The following is a 15,706-nucleotide window of genomic DNA, read 5'->3' as shown; positions in this document are numbered from 1 at the left end:
AATTGTCTCATATCGGCTTTGGATTTGTGTTTTTGGAGGTTCTTCAGTTTTGGTGGGCTTAGTTGGAGTTTCTACTTCAGACATGATTGTTTTTTTATCTTAAACTGTTTGTGTGTTAACAGATAGGCTCTGATACCACTTGTTAGGTCACACACACTGTAGAGGGGGGTGAATACAGTGTATAGCACAATCAAATCAAACTTTAATAACTCAAGTAACATAAAACAAACTTTATTCAAAACAATAAACTCTGTTACAGTATGGAACTGTCCTCTCTCAGTGATGAACAAATATCACGAGAGCTGTTAGGGTTACAATGAATAATCTTCTCGATAATGATAACACTTATAGTGTAAACCCTATGTCTGTGTTTATATACTATACAGTTACAAGATAATCGCTAATTGATATGGAATATAATTTTGCTTCCTAAAATATATCAATCAGATATCTTTTCTTCCAAGTATTCTATTCTTCATAGAATTCCTTCTTCATGCATATCTCTTCTTATGTTTGTCTCGATCTTCTCTTCTTGTAAATCAGCTGCCTTGCTTATCTGAACATTTTTTTTAAGTCCTGATATTATCTTCTGATAAATATCTCCTGAACCTTAAGTACTGATAACTTAAGTTCTGACTTCAGTATAAGTGCTGATTTCAGTTAAGTACTGATTTGTCCTGTTTAAGTAAGATCTGAAAACTAAACATAAATCTCATTAGTTATGACATTATCAAATATATCTAACAAATATTATTTCAAATATTCTTTTAAAACATAATTATTCGAGGTCTAATTGTTTAATAATTATTATTTAATTATTAATTATTTATTAAATGATTTAATATGATTTAAAAATCATAAAACCTATTCTAAAATACTCCTAGATTTCAGAAAATCATTAGAATACTTTCAGATTCTCGATGAATATATCTCGACTTAATTTAAATATTTAAACATAGTTTCAAAGGAAACTTCCCCCTTATTTATTTATCTGTTGACAACGTTCAACTCACGTTATCTTAGTACTTCATCCGAAAATTTTTGGAAGTACATATGTATACATATATGAGAAGAGCGGTGCCTATCAACAAGCAAAATGCTCGGGGCACTTCGATATAGTTCGATGTTCCAAGTACATGATAAGATTCTTAAAAAGGACAGAGGAGGGGTAGAGATCCAGTACTTCGTGGACGGGGGAGACTTCTATTTTAATTTTCCGTATGAGAAGGTACCATGTGTACTGAAGGACTTACGAAGTATGCAAAACATATTCGGTTAGAATAGGGAAGCATATAAAGCTCTAATGCGGCTTGAGTGACAACCAGGATGTTAGGAAGTCATCCATCTACATGTAGAGAATGATACCGTTATACGACTGATCATCATATCTCGGGGGCTCCGGCGAAGGTCCTATTCTTCCAATTGGAATTGTGATGCAATATTGTAACCCAAGCCTAGGTGCTGGGTTAACCATTTAGGTATTTGCAGGATAATAAGTTAACAAACGAATTGTTTTCGAAAGAAGGTGTGTATCACCAAGAAAACTCTTTGAATAAAATACGTATGCTTGTACGGATTAGTATAATTTCCTTTAACACTCTTTTCATACTATCGGTTATTATGGCTAAGCATTATTGCTCACTCTTGTTTTCTTTTAAATGTCACAACATAACAGATAACCAGTATGCTGGTGTGGGACTTAGTCGCTTGCAGTCATGGAGAGAATCCCTGGAAACTTTGTCTCATGCCAGAGTATCAGATAGGTATAGGATATCATTCGTAATTATTGTAACTTCATGTAGAGGTTATGAATAATTATTTGAGATCCTGTAAAGTACATTTGAGTTTTAATAACAGATGATACTTGGTGTATGTCATTTCTAAGGCTATAACTTGTGAGTGTGTGAGATTGAGGGATTGTGATATGGATTTATTGGATTATTGAGTTAATACAGGTTATACATGATTGAAGGATTGCGTGATAACTGTAACGACCGAGGAATTACGCTGGTATTATATTATAATAATGATAAATTATGTGTATTATGATGTGATTAAATGTGTAAGTTGTTAAACCCTAACTGCTATGTGTTATGTGTTGGCTGTTTTGATCCAAACATGTTTTGGATATTTATTGAACGTTTTATCGTCAGTTATATATATTATATCAAAACCTGTACAGCTCAAAACTATGTTTGAAAAGCCCGTATTTCAAACAAAATCATTGGCCCTATTTTGCCAAAAATGCCCTATACCATATCGCTATTCTGAACCCCTAGACGTTTTACCAATTGACCTTTTTCGCGAAAAATGACTTTTCCAGATCCCTTCGGGTACCAAAAACCCCACAAAAATTATATTTTTATTTTTATATGATCATGAAATTATCATATATCATTTTTCTTTGTATTTTTGTATTTTTCACAATTTTTGGGAATTTTTAGTATTTATTTTGTATTTATTGGACATTAAAAAATTCAATAATAATACCCAAAAATTATAAAAATTAGGGCCAAATATTTTTAATAGGAGTGTAATTAGACCCTTAATTTTACTTAGGGGTATTATTTTCATAAATATAAATACCTGAATTATTATTAATTAAATCAGTTAATTACAATTAAAAATCAGGAAAAAATAAAAAGAAAAAGAAAGGGAATTAGGGTTAGGGTTTGGTGAAGAACAGGGCAGCAGAATCAAAGCTGATTTTCATCGTGATTCCGGAGTCCAAATAGTTAGTGTAAGTACTCGTTTTGAAGCTTATGATCTGTAGTTTTCGATTATGTAAGTGTTTTTGATGTTTGATTGATCGAACTGAAAGTTTATATTTTCGGGTTTTTAATCGCGAACTCGGGTTTGATTTTCTGGTTGTTGTTTGATGTTTTGATGATTACGAGCGTGTAGATCGTCGTTTTGTGAGTAGATTGGCACCGGTTTCGTCGAGGTTGGTGTACGTTTTGAGCTCGCCGGAGTTCCGCCGCCGCCGCCGCGTTTCTCAGGTTTCCGGCTGTTGTAGTCGACGAGGACGAAGGAGGAACAGAAGGGGAGCGTCGTTGTGTTGCTGTGCGTTGAAAACGAAGAAGAACGAGCCTGGAATCGGACGTTTTCGTCTCGCCGGAAAATCTCCGCCGGCGTCGGATTCTGGGCAGTGGCCGGTGTTCTTCGTGACCCGATCGGGTCGAAGACGACCCGAATGCAACCCGGTTTCGACCCGGTTTCGATCCAAAAACCCCCAATCTGTTTCTCTGATTTCTGTTTCTGAATTTTTATTATTTAATTCTATTTTATAAAAACAAAAATTAGATTTATTAATTCTAAAAATCAATTAAAAATTAATTTTGAATTCTAAAAATAGTATTATTAATTTCTAAATTATTTTATTAAATTATAAATTTTAATTTATTTAATTATTTAATTATTTATCTAATTATTTATTAATTATTTAATTAATTAATAATTGGATAATTAATTAGTAATTAGGTAATTAATTAATAAATAAGGATTAAAAATATTAAGAAATGTGATTAATAATCTAATAATTAGTTAATAGTGCAAATAATGATTCGATAATTAGAATTATTATTCGAGCGCTAGTTATTCGATTAATATTGTAATAATTATTCGTATCGTATAATTAGATATTAGTAACTAATTGATTAGCGAATCATATAAGTTTCGATACTAATTTAATATTCGATAATTATGCGGGAATTGCGAGTAATTCGTAGTTATACAAGTAATTAATCGTTAAGTGATCTATAATTTGAATAATTCGTAGTTATTCGATAAATAGCGTATCAGTTAATTAAGTTGATTGATTATTTATAAATAATCGATCTAATCGAATAAATATCGATAAGTTATAAATATTATAATAAATTGTGATTAATCCTAATAATTAGGGATTTATTATTTTAAATTATTAAATAAGTATTTATTAATTATTTATTAGTTATTTATTTATGAAATATTTAAAAAGTGATTAATTATTTCGATAATTAATCACATGATTTTCAATAAATCATAACTTCTTCATTTTAACTCCAAAAATTATAAAAAAACTATTTTTGACTTTGATTTTTCTTAAATAATTATTTAAAAATTATTTTAGGATTTAAAAGGTTGTAATAATTATTTATATTGAATAATAAATTGAATCATCAGTGTTTAATTTATAACAATTCAACCGTTTGTCCGATTTAAGTGAAACGAAGACCCCTAGACTCAGAAAAATGAGACGAATCCAATAAAAATAGTTGTAAGTTATAATTTCTTCCGAAAAAGAGTGGTTTGGTGATAATTGATAGTTCGTAAGTCCTAATAGGGGTATAATTGAGCCGAATAATTCCCGAAAAATTATAATAAAATCAGATAAGACTAATAATGCAGGTATAAGCCTAGAATTGATTCTAAAAATAATTATAAATCTAGAAATTAATTATGTGCTTTACGTGCTATGTGCTTTATGTGATTATGTGAATAGATGTGATGTATAAATGTATGTATATATATGCGAGTCAGATAGAAAGGCATGGGTAGACTGATAAGGTTGCGTGATATCAATTCAAGATACACGTATATAGTAAGTTATCTAAACACCTATCTTTCCATGATTTGTTCAGTGTTAGCAAGGCAGAGCAAGCTAGGGTCAGAAGGCAGTGAGTTAAACCAGGTTAAGTACGCGCAAGGCAAGTTTTTCCCCTATTCTAAATTCAGAATATTGATTTATATTTCTTTTCTATCATATCAATTCTCTTTGATAATCATTATTCATATACACTGTTACCCATTTATTATTGCTTGTTCCAGTTTCATTTCAATTCTTAATTTACCCAATTTATTGAATTCCCTGTTCATATTTCAATTCCTTTACCCTACATATACTCTGGTATATCCTGGTGTTGGGATATATCAATAGCATACCGATTGTTCCGGATGCTCAGCCTTGGACTGGATAGTTACTATAAAGGCTGGGTTTTTCCCAGACCATTAATTAATAGGCCATAGTTTCCTGAGTACTCCTTATGTTGGTTGGGTCTATGCAGTTGGGTATAGATTCGCACTATATTCTGACTGATCAGCAGATTATAGTGCATATGCTGGTTCTTATTTCCAGTCTTGTTCATTTGGCACTCGCCATCATTGGCAAATTACTATTCGATACAGATACAGATGGTTGTTACAACCAGCAGCTTATTATTTCTCTCATTTCTCCTTCTCTATACTATATATATATTTTGCAGGCTTGTTGAGCAATTTTGGCTCATCCCTTTTTATTGTTACTCCTATTGTTTTACAGTTAAGGTAGAGAATGAAACCCATCAGGACCCGCATAGTCAAGAAGCGAGTCAAGCAGCGGGACCCTCTTATACCAAGAGTGTTCCTTCCTTTTCCCGAAGAGAGCTTTGAATTGCCAGATCAGGTGTAGCAGGATAAGTAGTAATATTGGGTTGAATAAAAGTCTTGTGTAGTTTGAATAAAAATTGTGTAGTAAAACTGTAGATAGAATAAAGTTTTATATCAAAGATAGTTCTTGAGACAGTTTTTATTTAGTTGGGTTTGTAATAAAGTGTAGTGCGTGATTCTTGTTTTCAAACTCATACCTTAAAAGATCCTGAGTAGTGATAGTTCGGGGTAATTATTATATTTATATTCCACTTGTGCAGGTTTAGTTGGTAATTGTTGTTAATAATGCCCCAAATCTATACCCCAGATTTGGAGGGTGTTATAGTTGGCATCAGAACTTAGGTTTGACCTTTGGAAACAAGAACGTTAGGGTTAAGATAAGATAGGAAAATGAGATAGGATGTGAGTAAGAGTGTTAGGATTGTTTGTCTATGTGATTAGAAGTTATGAGTTGTAGGATTGTGATTTGATTGTTTTTGTGTTATTATTTTTATGTATATTAGATGGCTTCTTTATCATCGTCTACGGAGAAGACCGAGACAGATCCAGTGGATGCACCGGTAGTAGCCCCAGTGTCAGAGCAGATCTTACCTCCATTGCCACCTGAGCCAGCACCAGAGATACCACTTCCCCCAAAGGTACCAGGTTTTGCAGATTATTTTCCATACTTTGAGCCAGAGATACCAGATATTCCACCATTAGAGTTTCCAATGTTTGATATTCCTAATATGGTTGATCTTCCGCAGTGGGAGGATTTAGAGCCTCAGATTCCGATGCCACCAGTCGAGATTCCAGAGATGCCACAGATGGAGCCAGAGGCAGAGCCGCCAGTGTATGCGTCTATGGAGCAGCCTGTCTTATTTCCTGCCCCATTAGCCATTTATACACCTGTTCCGGGAGTTTATCAGTTTCCTCAGCCGGAGTTTATGGATGAGATCGTGGTAGATGGACCATTACCTTCTCGAGGTTCCAGCACTGATCTTCGTGAGCATCATACCATAACTTATCAGCATTTTCAGGCAGAAAGAGAGGAGAGGATTAGATGGCAGAACCAGTGTAAAGAGATCCTTGGATTGTATGAGACGCAGACAGATGGTCATGTCAGAGCATTACGACCAGATTATATACTGAGAGAGAGCTTGGCTGAAAGAGATGGAAAAGGCTTTTTCGTTGGTAAAGGTTGAGGAAGAGCAGAAGACGGATTTCGCTAGCTATTTCCTAAAAGGCGAAGCTAATTACTGGTGGGAATCGAAGAAAGCTTTGGAAGAAGAAGGTGTGGTGACCTGGGATAGATTCACTGATCTTTTCTTGGAGAAATATTTTCCTCGTTTTATGAAGAACCAGATGGAGATCAATTTCCTGGAGCTGAAACAAGACAACTTATCGGTTGCGGATTATGAGACCAAGTTTACTGAATTGGCAAGGTTTGTTCCAGAGCAGGTGGATACGGATGAGAAGCGGGCCAAGAGATTTCATCAAGGACTGAAACCATGGATTCGTAGCAGGGTAGCTGTATTTGAATTGACAACTTATACGGCTGTTGTTCAGAAGACTATGATTATTGAAGGAGAAAGCGAAGCAGCTCAGAAAGAGAAAGGACCAGGGAATTTTCAGAATCGTTTCAACAAAAGGCCGGGATTTCAAGCTCGAGGAAAAGTAAACTTTAGGAGGCCAGAACAAAACAACCAGAGGATGGGTAATCAACTACCTGCCCCAACTCAGCAAAGGCTTATTCGACCACCTGTACCTGATTGCAGAACGTGTGGTAGAAAGCATATGGGAATTTGCAACAAGCCAAATGTCACGTGTTTCAAGTGCAAGCAAATGGGACACTATTCTGGAGAATGTCCGATGGGAAAAGCAGAAGTTACTTGTTTTAAATGTGGGAGAAAAGGACATATCGCCAGAGACTGCAGAGGAATTGCAATGGCTGCTAGTATTCCAAGAGTTTTAGCATTACCTCCACCTCCACTACCACAGCAAAATCAGCCCAGAGCAAGGACTTTTAACATGTCAATGAAGGAAGCGGTACAGAGTCCGAATGTGGTTGCAGGTACACTCCCTGTAAATTCCGTAAATGCTTTGGTGTTGATTGATTCCGGAGCTACTAGATCTTTTATTTCTGAAGCTTTTATCTCTAAGATAGATTGTGAGGTTCAGTGGTTGGATGAAGTGTTAGTCATAAAATTAGCGAATAATGATCAGGTTACAGTAGATCGAGTATGCCCGAGTTGTGATATTGAGATAGGGAGACGTCATTTTTCAGTTGATTTGATACCTTTTAGGTTAGGGGAGTTTGATGTTATTTTAGGAATAGATTGGCTATCTAGTAATAATGCTCAAATTGACTGTGCGAATAAGAGAGTGAAATTGCAAACTGAAGAAAATGAAACGGTAATATTTAAAGGTGAGAAGCAAAAACAGAAATTCCTATCAATGATGCAGATGAGAAGATTGCTATGTCAAGGATGTCAAGCTTATTTAGCCTATGTACGGGATGCTGATAAGGGAAATCTGAAGATTGAAGATATTCCTGTAGTTTGTGAATTTCTTGATGTTTTTCCAGACGAATTACCAGGACTTCCACCAGATCGAGAAATCGAGTTCACTATTGACTTGACGCCAGGGACCGAACCAATTTCTAAAGCTCCATATCGAATGGCACCTGTTGAAATGAGGGAATTAGCAAAGCAGTTGTAAGAACTTCTTGACAAAGCAATTATAAGGCCAAGTGTATCCCCATGGGGTGCGCCAGTATTGTTCGTGAAAAAGAAGGATGGTAGTATGCGACTGTGTATTGATTATCGTGAGCTGAACAAGTTAACTATCAAGAATAAATATCCTTTACCTCGCATCGATGATTTATTTGATCAACTAAAAGGAGCAGCATGGTTTTCAAAAATCGACTTACGATCAGGCTATCATCAGTTAAAGATCAAGGCCGAAGATACTCCAAAGACAGCGTTTGGAACGAGGTATGGACACTATGAATTTCTTGTGATGGCTTTTGGATTGACGAATGTACCTGCAGCATTTATGGATTTGATGAATCGAATATTCAAGAAGTATTTGGATAAGTTTATCATTGTATTTATTGATGACATCTTGATCTACTCAAAGACAGAAGAAGAGCATGCAGCGCATTTAAGAACGACATTGGAGATATTACGAAAGGAGCAGCTTTATGCAAAATTTTCAAAATGTGAATTTTGGTTGAAAGAAGTGCAGTTTCTAGGGCATATCATCAGTAGAGAAGGCATTCAAGTTGATCCAGCAAAGATTGAAGCTGTGTTGAATTAGGAAAGACCAAAGACGCCGACAGAGGTTCGAAGTTTTTTAGGATTGGCAGGATATTATCGAAGATTTGTCAAAGATTTTGCGAAGATAGCGACACCGCTGACCAAGTTAACTCGACAAAGTGAAAAGTTTGAATGGAATAGTAAGTGTGAAGAAAGTTTTCAAGAATTGAAGAATCGGTTGGTGACTGAACCAGTATTAGTACTGCCAGACGAGCAAGGAAATTTTGTTATTTACAGTGACGCTTCATATCGCGGTTTAGGATGTGTGTTGATGCAACATGGTAACGTCATTGCATATGCGTCGAGACAACTTAAACCTCATGAGCAGAAATATCCGACGCATGATCTGGAATTGGCAGCAATTGTATTTGTATTGAAGCTTTGGAGACACTATCTGTACGGTGAAAAATGTGAAATCTACACGGATCATAAAAGTCTGAAGTATATCTTCACGCAAAAGGAACTAAACATGCGACAACGTCGATGGCTGGAATTAATTAAAGATTATGATGTGACAATCAGTTATCATCCAGGAAAAGCAAATGTTGTAGCAGATGCACTAAGCAGAAAAGAAAGATTGAATCGGTTAACTTCATGTGAAGAATTGGTTAAAGAATTCGACAAATTGGAAATTGAGATTCGTATTCCTCATGAATCTGCAGGAACTATTTACGCTATGACTTTTCAACCAGGGTTGCTAGAAAAGATTCGCCATTGTCAAGATAAAGTGATGAGTCAAGACGACAACTTAACAGGAGAAGAGATTACAACTCAGAAAGATAATGAAGGAATTTTACGTTTTGCGTCAAGAATCTGGATCCCTAACATGGCAGAATTAAAAGAAGAAATTATGTGAGATGCACACAATTTGAAGTATTCCATTCATCCAGGAAGCACGAAAATGTATCGCGATTTGAAGGAAAACTTTTGGTGGCCGAATATGAAGAAGGAGATAGCAGAATGGGTGAGTAAATGCTACACATGCCAGCGAGTTAAAGTAGAGCATCAACATCCGAGTGGGTTATTGCAACCATTAGACATTCCAGAATGGAAATGGGAACATCTAGCGATGGATTTCGTAGTGGGACTTCCAAGGACGAAAGCCAATCACGATGCAATTTGGGTTATTATTGATCGATTGACGAAATCAGCACATTTTCTTCCAATTAATGAGAGATTTTCATTGGACAAGCTAGTGCACTTATATCTTAAAGAAATTGTGATGCATCATGGAGTACCAGTATCAATTGTATCGGATCGAGATCCTCGTTTCAATTCAAGATTTTAGAGACAATTCCAAGAATGTCTAGGAATGAAGTTGAATATGAGTACAGCCTATCATCCGCAAACTGATGGTCAAAGTGAAAGGACAATTCAAACGATTGAAGACATGCTACGAGTTTGTGCGATCGATTTTGAAGGTAGTTGGGATGAACATTTACCCCTAGTGGAATTTTCTTATAATAACAGCTATCACGCCAGTATTGGAATGCCACCGTATGAAGCATTATATGGAAGAAAATGCAGATCACCAGTGCATTGGGATGAAGTTGGAGAACGCAAGATTTTGGGTCCAGAATTAATTCAGAAGACAAAAGAAGAGATTAAACTTATTCGAAAACGAATCGAGGCAGCACAAAACAGACAAAGCAGATATGCAGATCAAGCAAGAAAGGATATGGACTATCAGGAAGGAGAACACGTATTGCTCAAAATATCGCCATGGAAAGGATTGACCAGATTTGGCAATAAAGGGAAATTGAAGCCACGATACGTTGGACCATTTGAGATTTTGAAGAAAATTGGGAAGGTTGCGTACGAGTTAGCTCTACCACCCCATATGCAGCACATTCACAACGTATTTCATGTATCTATGCTTAAGAAGTATAATCCTGATACAAGGCATGTAATAGAATATGAACCAGTAGAACTTCAGGCAGATTTGTCGTATGTAGAACAGCCAATAAGAATTCTAGATAGGCAAGAGAGGGTATTAAAAAATAAGCCTGTGTCATTAGTGAGAGTTTTATGGAGAAACCCAGTGGTTGAAGAATCAACCTGGGAGCTTGAGAGTGAATGTTAGAAAGGTATCCTCAGTTATTTGCATAATGTGATTCTGAGGACAGAATCTTGTTAAAGGGGGGGGGAAGAATGTAATGACCGAGGAATTACGCTGGTATTATATTATAATAATGATAAATTATGTGTATTATGATGTGATTAAATGTGTAAGTTGTTAAACCCTAACTGCTATGTGTTATGTGTTGGCTGTTTTGATCCAAACGTGTTTTGGATATTTATTGAACGTTTTATCGTCAGTTATATATATTATATCAAAACCTGTACAGCTCAAAACTATGTTTTAAAAGCCCGTATTTCAAATAAAATCATTGGCCCTATTTTGCCAAAGATGCCCTATACCATATCGTTATTCTGAACCCTAGATGTTTTACCAATTGACCTTTTTCGCGAAAAACGACTTTCCGGATCCCTTCGGGTACCAAAAACCCCACAAAAATTATATTTTTATTTTTATATGATCATGAAATTATCATATATCATTTTTCTTTGTATTTTTGTATTTTTCACAATTTTTGGGAATTTTTAGTATTTATTTTGTATTTCTTGGACATTAAAAAATTCAATAATAATACCCAAAAATTATAAAAATTGGGGCCAAATATTTTTAATAGGAGTGTAATTAGACCCTTAATTTTACTTAGTGGTATTATTTTCATAAATATAAATACCTGAATTATTATTAATTAAATCAGTTAATTACAATTAAAAATCAGGAAAAAATAAAAAGAAAAAGAAAAGAAATTAGGGTTAGGGTTTGGTGAAGAACAGGGCAGCAGAATCAAAGCTGATTTTCATCGTGATTCCGGAGTCCAAATCGTTAGTGTAAGTACTCGTTTTGAAGCTTATGATCTGTAGTTTTCGATTATGTAAGTGTTTTTGATGTTTGATTGATCGAACTGAAAGTTTATATTTTCGGGTTTTTAATCGCGAACTCGGGTTTGATTTTCTGGTTGTTGTTTGATGTTTTGATGATTACGAGCGTGTAGATTGTCGTTTTGTGAGTAGATTGGCACCGGTTTCGTCGAGGTTGGTGTACGTTTTGAGCTCGCCGGAGTTCCGCCGCCGCCGCGTTTCTCAGGTTTCCGGCTGTTGTAGTCGACGAGGACGAAGGAGGAACAGAAGGGGAGCGTCGTTGTGTTGCTGTGCGTTGAAAACGAAGAAGAACGAGCCTGGAATCGGACGTTTTCGTCTCGCCGGAAAATCTCCGCCGGCGTCGGATTCTGGGCAGTGGCCGGTGTTCTTCGTGACCCGATTAGGTCGAAGACGACCCGGTTGCAACCCGGTTTCGACCCGGTTTCGATCCAAAAACCCCAATCTGTTTTTCTGATTTCTGTTTCTGAATTTTTATTATTTAATTCTATTTTATAAAAACAGAAATTAGATTTATTAATTCTAAAAATCAATTAAAAATTAATTTTGAATTCTGAAAATAGTATTATTAATTTCTAAATTATTTTATTAAATTATAAATTCGAATTTATTTATTTATTTAGTTATTTAATTATTTATCTAATTATTTATTAATTATTTAATTAATTAATAATTGGATAATTAATTAGTAATTAGGTAATTAATTAATAAATAAGGATTAGAAATAATTAAGAAATGTGATTAATAATCTAATAATTAGTTAATAGTGCAAATAATGATTCGATAATTAGAATTATTATTCGAGCGCTAGTTATTCGATTAATATTGTAATAATTATTCGTATCGTATAATTAGATATTAGTAACTAATTGATTAGCAAATCGTATAAGTTTCGATAGTAATTTAATATTCGATAATTATGCGGGAATTGCGAGTAATTCGTAGTTATACAAGTAATTAATCGTTAAGTGATCTATAATTTGAATAATTCGTAGTTATTCGATAAATAGCGTATCGGTTAATTAAGTTGATTGATTATTTGTAAATAATCGATCTAATCGAATAAATATCGATAAGTTATAAATATTATAATAAATTGTGATTAATCCTAATAATTAGGGATTTATTATTTTTAATTATTAAATAAGTATTTATTAATTATTTATTAGTTATTTATTTATTAAATATTTTAAAAGTGATTAATTATTTCGATAATTAATCACATGATTTTCAATAAATCATAACTTCTTCATTTTAACTCCAAAAATTATAAAAAAATTATTTTTGACTTTGATTTTTCTTAAATAATTATTTAAAAATTATTTTAGGATTCAAAAGGTTGTAATAATTATTTATATTGAATAATAAATTGAATCATCAGTGTTTAATTCATAACAATTCAACCGTTAGTACGATTTAAGTGAAACGAAGACCCCTAGACTCAGAAAAATGAGACGAATCCAATAAAAATAGTTGTAAGTTATAATTTCTTCCGAAAAAGAGTGGTTTGGTGATAATTGATAGTTCGTAAGTCCTAATAGGGGTATAATTGAGCCGAATAAATCCCGAAAAATTATAATAAAATCAGATAAGACTAGTAATGCAGGTATAAGCCTAGAATTGATTCTAAAAATAATTATAAATCTAGAAATTAATTATGTGCTTTACGTGCTACGTGCTTTATGTGATTATGTGAATAGATGTGCTGTATAAATGTATGTATATATATGCGAGTCAGATAGAAACGCATGGGTAGACTGATAAGGTTACGTGATATCAATTCAAGATACACGTATATAGTAAGTTATCTAAACACCTATCTTTCCATGATTTGTTCAGTGTTAGCAAGGCAGAGCAAGCTAGGGTCAGAAGGCAGTGAGTTAAACCAGGTTAAGTACGCGCAAGGCAAGTTTTTCCCCTATTCTAAATTCAGAATAGTGATTTATATTTCTTTTCTATCGTATCAATTCTCTTTGATAATCATTATTCATATACACTGTTACCCATTTATTATTGCTTGTTCCAGTTTCATTTCAATTCTTGATTTTCCCAATTTATTGAATTCCCTGTTCATATTTCAATTCCTTTACCCTACATATACTCTGGTATATCCTGGTGTTGGGATATATCAATAGGATACCGATTGTTCCGGATGCTCAGCCTTGGACTGGATAGTTACTATAAAGGCTAGGTTTTTCCCAGACCATTAATTAATAGGCCACAGTTGCCTGAGTACTCCTTATGTTGGTTGGGTCTATGCAGTTGGGTATAGATCCGCACTATATTCTGACTGATCAGCAGATTATAGTGCATATGTTGGTTCTTGTTTCCAGTCTTGTTCATTTGGCACTCACCATCATTGGCAAATTACTATTCGATACAGATTCAGATGGTTGTTACAACCAGCAGCTTATTGTTTCTCTCATTTCTCTTTCTCTATACTATATATATATTTTGCAGGCTTGTTGAGCAATTTTGGCTCATCCCTTTTTATTGTTACTCCTATTATTTTACAGTTAAGGTAGAGAATGAAACCCATCAGGACCCGCATAGTCAAGAAGCGAGTCAAGCAGCGGGACCCTCTTATACCAAGAGTGTTCCTTCCTATTCCTGAAGAGAGCTTTGAATTGCCAGATCAGGTGTAGCAGGATAAGTAGTAATGTTGGGTTGAATAAAAGTCTTGTGTAGTTTGAATAAAAGTTGTGTAGTAAAACTGTAGATAGAATAAAGTTTTGTATCAAAGATAGTTCTTGAGACAAGTTTTATTTAGTTGGGTTTGTAATAAAGTGTAGTGCGTGATTCTTGTTTTCAAACTCAGACCTTAAAAGATCCTGAGTAGTGATAGTTCGGGGTAATTATTATATTTATATTCCGCTTGTGCAGGTTTAGTTGGTAATTGTTGTTAATAATGCCCCAAATCTATACCCCGGATTTGGAGGGTGTTATAATAACCCAGATTCCTCACCCCGGATTTGGGGGCATTACAATCAACATTCCACATAAACACATAGACATGAAATGACATGGCATTATTATCTAGTTAACAATGCATACTTATACCCTATTTGCTATTCTAGATCCTTATGCAATTGACCAAGTAACACAAAAGCATTATGACCAACACTCCTACTTCACCTTTAAAGAACTCAACTCAACTTAGAATTTATAAGGCACACTTAGGCCTCACTTCAAATGACTCACAAAAGCAATGCACATACTAAACTTTCCCGAACGCTCACTTTGGCACCCCTTTTGTGCCTTGGCAGAAATATTCATTTCCACCTTATACCTCCACTCAATTCTGACTACCACAAACTTTTATGACAAAATACTAACTCTCAAACTTGGTTTGACATTAAGGCTGTAAGAACCCTGATTTTTGTAATATTTTAAAACTTCTGTGAATAGTAACTTGAGCTGATTAAGTAATACGTATGGGGATCATCATAAAATGAATAGTGGAATTTTGAGAATTCGAGATAAGATTCTTGTTTATCGAGGAAAATAAGTGAATGTAAAAGCCGACGGAATTCGAAGATTCACGATTATACTACGTGTTTTCGTATCCGTAAAGAATGGCCTAGAACAGGGAATAATACGTAAAATAAATAATATATCAAGGTGTTTCTATGATCAAGAGAAGGAATGGAATTGGTTATAGGATTATAAGCGATAAAAGAAATCGCTACGAAACAAGTCATTATACGTGGAAACTATCGGAATGGAACGACGATTGCGTTTACGATAAATAAACGAATGAGAAATTAAATCCCATGCAAGTTGGCCATGCATAACCAAGTCCTAACTAGTGGTTAGGAGTGTAACTAGATGATTAGAAGTTAACTAGAATAGTTAGTGGAATAGTGTTGAATAGTGATGGGAGACAAACAAGTACACAAGCCATAATTCTCCCTTTTCTCACTTCACCACACAATCAAACCAACCCATACCTTTGCCAAATTATTTTCAAATCTGCTGCATACATCCCATATATTCATTATACACTCCCACACTTTATCCACAAAAGAAAACAACCTCTTTTCCCTCAC

The sequence above is a fragment of the Apium graveolens genome, chromosome 2 (genome assembly GCF_009905375.1).
Source record: "Apium graveolens cultivar Ventura chromosome 2, ASM990537v1, whole genome shotgun sequence".
In the NCBI taxonomy this organism is placed as follows: Eukaryota; Viridiplantae; Streptophyta; class Magnoliopsida; order Apiales; family Apiaceae; genus Apium; species Apium graveolens.
The sequence above is the reverse complement of the archived record's forward strand: the minus strand, read 5'-3'. Positions refer to the sequence as shown.